We start from the raw sequence: 7,863 nt of genomic DNA on the forward strand, positions 1-7,863 counted from the left end.
TGGAGAAAGAGGAACACTCCTCCATTGTTGGTGGGATTGCAAGCTTGTACAACCACTCTGGAAATCAGTCTGGTGGTTCCTAAGAAAATTGGACACAGTACTACCAGAGGATCCCGCAATATCTCTCCTGGGCATATATCCAGAAGATGTTCCAACTGGCAATAAGGACACATGCCCCATTATGTTCATAGCAGCCTTATTTATAATAGCCAGAAGCTGGAAAGAACCCAGATGTCCCTCAGTAGAGGAATAGATACAGAAAATGTGGTACATTTACACAATGGAGTACTACTCAGCTATTAAAAATAATGAATTCATGAAATTTTTAGGCAAATGGATGTATCTGGAGGATATCATCCTGAGTGAGGTAACCCAATCACAAAAGAACTCACATGATATGTACGCACTGATAAGTGGATATTAGCCCAGAAACTTAGAATACCCCAGATACAAGTTGCAAAACACATGAAACTCAAGAAGAACGAAGACCAAAGTGCTCACTTTGCCCCTTCTTAGAATTGTGAACAAAACACCCATGGAAGGAGTTACAGAGACAAAGATTGGAGCTGAGATGAAAGGATGGACCATCTAGAGACTGCACCACCCGGGCATCCATCCCATAATCAGCCTCCAAATGCAGACATCATTACACACACTAGCAAGATTTTGCTGAAAGGACCCTGTCTCTTCGGAGGCTATGCCGGTGCCTGGCAAACACAGAAGTGGATGCTCATAGTCAGGTATTGGATGGAACACAGGGTCCCCAATGGAGGAGCTAGAGAAAGTACCCAAGGAGCTAAAGGGGTCTGCAACCTATACGTGGAACAACAATATAAACTAACCAGTACCCCCAGAGCAGGTGTCTCTAGCTGCATATGTAGCAGAAGATGGCCTAGTCGGCCAGCATTGGGAAGAGAGGCCCCTTGGTCTTGCAAACTTTATATGCCTCAGTACAGGCGAATACAAGGGCCAAGAAGTGGGAATGGGTGGGTAGGGGAGTTGGGGGGGGAAGGTATGGGGGACTTTTGGGATAGCATTTGAAATGTAAATGAAGAAAATACCTAATATAATAAATAATTAAAAATAGAGTTTAATGACCCTTTCACAGGGGTCACATATCAGATATCCTGCATATCAGATGTTTACATTATGATTACAGTTATGAAGTATGAAATAATTTTATGGTTAGGGGATCACCACAACATGAGGCCCCTAAAGGGTCATAGCATTAGGGAGTTTGAGGACCACTGATATACTTGAATATGAGGGCAAATATCCTTAATTCTAGCAGTTGGAATGAGGAGACAGGAGGATCTTGAGTTCAGGTTAGCCTGAGTATCACAGCTAGATCCTAATGAGAGAGATGAAAGGGGAAGAAACAGAGAGGCAGAAGACAGAGCTTGCAGTCCAGAGTGAGGTAGGAACTCAAGACTTACTTGTAGGTTAAGATAATGAATTCACTAGCGACCCCTCACTCCACTGTGCACTTTACCTGTAATCCCCATTGTCTTAGGGTTTTATTGCTGTGACAAGACACCATGACCACAACAACTCTTATAAAGGAAAGCATTTCATTGGAGCTGGCTTACAGCTCAGAGGCTTAGCCTGTTTTCATCATGACCTGTAACATAGTAGCATAGTGGCATACAGGCAGCCATGGTGCTGGAGAGGAAGCCAAGAGTTGTACAACGGAGTGGCAGACATCAGAATGTGAGAATGCCAACTGGCCCTATGTGAACATCCGAGACCTCAAAGCCCACCCCCCAGTGATACATTTCTTCCAACTACACTGAATCTGCTCTGACAATAGCGCCACTCTTGGTGAGTTTATGGGCCCATTTTCTTTCAAACCACCACACCCATCATTTGACTTTTAAAACTTTAGACAATAGAGAGTTAATGAGACTCACTGCTGGGCTATGGCTCCTTGTTGTAAGGTAAAACAAGACACCATCTTGTTCTTGCCCTTTTATTATTATTATTATTATTATTATTATTATTATTATTATCATCATCATCATTATTAATTTGATTACTATTTACACCCCCACCACAGTCCCTTTGCCCCTCTCCTACCACATCTCCTCTTGTTTCTATTCAGAGAAGGGCAGGCCTCCTATGAATAGCAACCAAACATGGCATAAGAAAGTTACAATATGACTAGACACTTCCTCTCATATTAAAGCTGGATGAGCCAACCCAGTTTGAGGAAAAGGGTCACAAAAGGCAAAAGATAGCAAAAGAGTCAGGCAGCCCCTGCTCCCCCTGCCCCTTTCCCCCCATCTCTCTTACTTTCTTTCTTTTCTTCCACAAAAGCAGTTTTTATTTGAGGCAAGAAGTCTGACCCATAGGATTACAGTTCTAAGCACTCAAATTTAAGTGTTAGTGGCACAACTTGGGCTATCAATCTTGCTTCTCTTTGGTTGGAAAGGGTTCTAGAATTCTTACCTCCAGGTAGGTAATAAGAAAGACCAAGAAAGGCTGGAAGGTTTGCAATGTGCCACCCAGGGCGAGGGACACAGGACACAGAACACCTGCAAGGGCAAATGACGCAGAAAGAACAGGTATAAGTCGCTTGGGGAGGAGCAGGGCTCTGCAGCTTCAGACTTGTGTGTGGAAGGGGTCATCCTCGTGGTTGGCACAGCTCATCAAGACGCCCCCCCCCCCGTTCCTGTTGTAGCTGAGTAGAGTGGTCATGTCCNGCAATGTGCCACCCAGGGCGAGGGACACAGGACACAGAACACCTGCAAGGGCAAATGACGCAGAAAGAACAGGTATAAGTCGCTTGGGGAGGAGCCGCCGCAGCTTCAGACTTCTGCATGGAAGGGTTACGTAATCCTTGTGTTTGGCACAGCTCATCAAGGCGCCCCCCCCCCCCAGTTCCTGTTGTAGCTGAGTAGAGTGGTCATGTCCTCGCTGCTCAGCTCAAAGTCAAAAGACCTTAAAGTTCTCAGCAACGCGAGCTGGTGCCACAGATTGGGGATCACTACCAAGTTCCTTTGAATGGGGAACCGGATCAGCTCCTGGGCTGTAGTTGTATTGTACTTGGCTGCAATTGCCTTGGTCCTGAGATCCTCCAGGAGAGAAAGGTCTTCATTCAGGCTTGGCCCAGGGCCTGTCAGGAGAACCCAGGGGACTGTATGCCCACACGATGTCTATTGGCAGTACTCAATCAGCTTCTCCTTGAGTTAGGGATGGGTGGCACTTGATCTGGCTCACCACCGACATATATTTTAAGCCAGGTTTGTTCAAGATCCTCTCATTCTGAAGAGGATTGAAGTTGGAGACACCGATTGCTTTTATCAAACCTTCATCGAGTAGTTATAGCCATCCAAGTGTCCACAAAATCGGTGTCACTAGGAATCATATTTCCTGAGGCATCCAGTGGGAAAGAGTAGGGCCCAGGCTTGAAGCCCGTGGGCCAGTGAGTAAGGTCGCTCAGGTCTTCTGGCAGGCTCCTTTCACCATGCTCTTATCGTGGAACGTGCACCACAGCTTGCTGACCGTGAAGAGGTCCTGGCAAGTCACCACCTGCTCCTTGAGCTTCTCCTGGAGGATCACTCCCACCTCCTTCTCATTCTGGTGCACCTGAGCGCAGTCAATGTGGCGATACCCCATGTCTACAGCAACCTTCACAGCCTCAGTCACTGGCCAGGAGGGGACTTCCAGGTGCCCAGGTCCAGGGTGGGCATCTTGGCTCCGTTGTTGAGTTCCAGATGGCTAGTGGTGATTGCTGCACGTTATACCCCGGGACCGGCACATGTGCGATTCTGTGGGTTTTCTTGTGGTGTCTTCGACTCCTTTGGCTTCATCCTCCTCTTCTGAAGGATTCCTCGAGCTCTGCCTAATGTTTGGCTGTGGGTTTCTACATCTGTTTCCATCGGTTGCTGGAGGAATCCTCTCTTCTGACAGTTGGGCTCTTTAGACAGCAATCTATGAGTACAGCAGAATATCATTCGACATTGATTCCTTTTTCTTCTTTTCTCTTCTCTTTGGTAACACGGCTCACAAGGAGTTACCGAACTGTGAGCCCCGCCCTGGAGCCGGGAGGGGCCTGTGAGAAAAGAACAAAGAGCCAAAGCTATCAATTTTTAAACTTAATTCCCCACTGCTAATCAGCAGGTGTTAATCGCCAGACGCCAGCAGTTTCTGGCCTTAGACTAGAGAAGAGTTAAAAAAGGTAAATATTACAGAAAGTACGCAACTTTTTCCAGGCAAGCCTGAGTTTGCCCCTACCATTGCTACTTTTGAGCCAGCAACCCTACCATTGCTACTTTTGAGCCAGCAACCCTACCATTGCTACTTTTCTCAGCACATGGTGCTAAGCTGGTTCCAGACTCTGTGGCTTTGCAGCTGAGCTTGAAATCGGGGTGGTGACACCTCTGGAAGCCTTTTTATTGCATAGGATTGTTTTATCTATCCTGAGGTTTTTGTTTTTTCCACATGAAGTTGAACATTGTGCTTTCAAGGTCTGTAAAGAATTGTGTTGGGATTTTGCTGAGGACAGCATTGAATCTGTAGATTGCTTTGGTAATACGGTTATTTTTACTATCTTAATCCTACTGAATTATGAGCCTGGGAGATCTTTCCATCTTCTCATATCTTCTCCCTAAAAGCTTCTTTCTTTTATTTTTAATTTAAAAAATTAAATTGAAAAATATTTGAAATTGAGAGAGCAAACGGCCGAAGGTGAAATAAATTCAATTGCACAATAAAAAAAATACATGAAGAAAATGGTATTATAGATGAGTAATAAAAAAAAAAGAAAGCTTTTTAAAGGAAAACTAAAATAAATTTAAAATCACGTTAAACATATAACAAAACAAACGTTAAGGGAAAGAAAGAAATTTAATGGCAAAGTAGAGGTCAGTTCTCTCTGGGTCACCTAAAACTGAAATTTGCCAGGCAGAGGGGATGATGGGTTTGAAGTGTCTTGGTTTTCCCCTGTTGAGGTTGGGCCAGGCAGGGATCCCTTGTCTACTTAGCCTTACGAACCTCCCTTCTTGTGCACCAGCACCCTCTGCTGGCCAGCCAGGGTCTCGCTCGCTCTGGAGACTTCCCAGTTTGTGTTAACTTCGTTGTAAAAGTGCTTGGTTTTGAATTGCCTAGGAGTCAACGCCTGTGGGCTGAAGAGCCTTGGAAAACAAAAGCCAGCTATAGAAACAGGCAGCAGCCCACCCCCCAACGCAAATTCCCTGGTGGAAGAAAGGAAGCGAATGTCGCACCCACACAGCAAGCCAGGAGGCCCCAATACAAAGAGAATTAGGAACCTAAGACACAGGAAGTGTAGCCCCCCCACCCCCCGCCCGCCCCAGCCTAAAATCAGGCTGAATAGGCTTGCCTGTTATCACTAGGAGATCACCGGGGGGCGGAGCCTGCCACCCTATCGTTCTGCCACTCCCACTGCTGCTACCTGCCACCTAGCTGTTCCAGAGTGTACACGTGGTCACCTGCAGCTGGACTCCGAAGATGATTTGGCGGGAATGGGTCCCTCCCCCTTCTTTATAAGCCCGTATTTCCGAATATTAAAATTGAGCTTTGATCAGAATCTTGTCTTAGCTCCATCCTTTCTCTCTCCATCTAGATTCCCTCTTTTCTTCCAGATTCCAAGATACCTTCCAGGCTCGAACCCAGACATGTGAGCTGCTGGCCGGCTCCAACAGGGAAGCCTCAGATCCCATAAACCCCAAGCCCAGTTGAGGGCTGCAGGGCAACCATAAAGCCTCCTATGTTCAAACCAGTGTTGGAAAAGCAATCCACTTCTTAATGTTCCATACCTCGGCGAACTATATCCTGCGGCCATCTTGTTAATTGATACTGAACTTCTCTGGAATCCTAAAAACAAGGACAAGTCACATGTCAGAGAACCTGGGGGTACCTGGCTATAGCTTCTGGGTGGGAGATGGCCCCACAAAGTTGTCTGTGGAGAGGGAGAGAGTGGGACACGGACATGTTCAGAAATTGAGCCTAAAAGGGACTTTGGCCATAAACAACAAAGTGCTTGGTGGCTTAAGGGCCTGGAGGCCTGCTATAGTTGGCTACAGTATCTGGTGCTGCCTCTCTGCGCCGTGGTTTTCAGTAGGACTGAAAATTCTTTAGCTCTGTTAAAGTAGAACACTCTGCCTCCATGTCTTCCCCATTCGACAGCGTGCTCAATGCTGGACAGGAACGCGAAACCATGTGTAGGGGGCTGTTTCCTCCCGTGCCTGTAAATGCAACTGAGAGACAGTCTCAGCTTACAGATTAACTGGTTCCATTGGTACGGTTCTCAACACCATGATCAAATATCTGACTAAAAGCAACTTAAGGGAGGAAGGGTTTATTCTGACTCATATATTTTTTCAGTGAAGAGTATGGGTCCGTCGGAAGGCACGGGCATGAGGCTAGTCACAACGCAGTCACAGTCTGGGGCTACCCACATTCTGGATCTTGTCCCCTCAGTTAAGTACTTCCAATTTCCTGAGAAACTGTCAGGTTGATTTTTCAGAGTGGTTGTGCAATCCCACCAGCAATGGAGGAGTGTTGCTCTTTCTCCACATCCTCACCAGCATCTGCTGTCACCTGAGTTTTGGATCTTAGCCATTCTGATTGGTGTAAGGTGGAGTCTCAGGGTCATTTTGATTTGCACTACTTTGATGACTAAGGACTTTGAACATTTCTTTAAGTGCTACTCAGCCATTCGAGATTCTTCTGTTGTGAATTCTCTGTTTAGCTCTGTACTTCATTTTTTAATTAGGTTGTTTTTTTTTTTTTGATATTAACTTCTTTAGTTCTTTATATAATTTGGATACTAGCCCTCTGTTGGATGTAGGGTTACTGAAGATTTTTTTCTCAATCTGTAGATTGCCGTTTGATTTTCCTATTGATGGTATATTTTGCCTTACAGAAGGTTTTCAGTTTCATGAAGTCCCATTTATTATTTGTTGATCTTAGAGCCTGAGCCATTGGTGTTCAGGAAATTTCCCCCTGTGCCAAATGTGTTCGAGGCTTTCATACTTTCTTTTTCATTAGATTCAGTGTATCTGGCCTTACGTTGAGGTCCTTCATCCACTTGCACTTGATCTTTGTGCAAGGTGATAAATATGGATCTATTTTTATTCTCCTACATACAAAGATGGAAAGAACAATTCTCAACTTCATATGGAAAACCAAAAAACCCAAGATATCCAAAACGATTCTCAACAATAAAAGAACCTCCAGGGCAATCACCATTCTTGACCTCAAGCTGGACTACAAAGCAATAGTGATAAAAACCACATGGTATTGGTAGAGAGACAGAAAGGTCGATCAATGAAATAGAATTGAAGACCCAGAAGTAAACACATACACCTAGAACACACAATCTTTGACAAAAAAGCCAAAAACATACAGTGGAAAAAAAGAAAGCATCTTCAGTAAATAGTGCTAACCCAACTGGCACAAAGATCAAGTCCAAGTGGATGAAGGACCTCAACATAAGGCCAGATACACTGAATCTAATGAAAAAGAAAGTATGAAAGCCTCGAACACATTTGGCACAGGGGGAACTGTGTTCCATCCAATAGCTGACTGTGAGCATCCACTTCTGTGTTTGCTAGGCACCGGCGTAGCCTCACAAGATACAGCTATATCAGGGTCCTTTCAGCAAATCTTGCTGGTGTATGCAATGGTGTCTGCCTTTGGAGGCTGATTATGCAATGGATGCCCGGGTGGTGCAGTCTCTAGATGGTCCATCCTTTTGTCTCAGCTCCAAAATTTGTCTCTATAACTCCTTCCATGGGTGTTTTGTTCCCATTTCTAAGAAGGGTTACCTGACTCAGGATGATACCGTCCAGATCCATCGATTTGCCTAGGAATTTCATGAATTCATTCTTTTTAATAGCT

At 45.2% G+C, this 7,863-nt stretch overlaps 1 pseudogene; it reads right to left on the reverse strand.

The window, feature by feature from the left end:
* Nucleotides 1–2,601: 2,601 nt before the first annotated feature.
* LOC110287834 lies at nt 2,602–7,820 on the reverse strand (annotated as a pseudogene).
* Between the last annotated feature and the right edge of the window lie 43 nt (nt 7,821–7,863).

Source organism: Mus caroli, unplaced genomic scaffold (genome assembly GCF_900094665.2).
Source record: "Mus caroli unplaced genomic scaffold, CAROLI_EIJ_v1.1 scaffold_22617_1, whole genome shotgun sequence".
Lineage (NCBI taxonomy): Eukaryota > Metazoa > Chordata > Mammalia > Rodentia > Muridae > Mus > Mus caroli.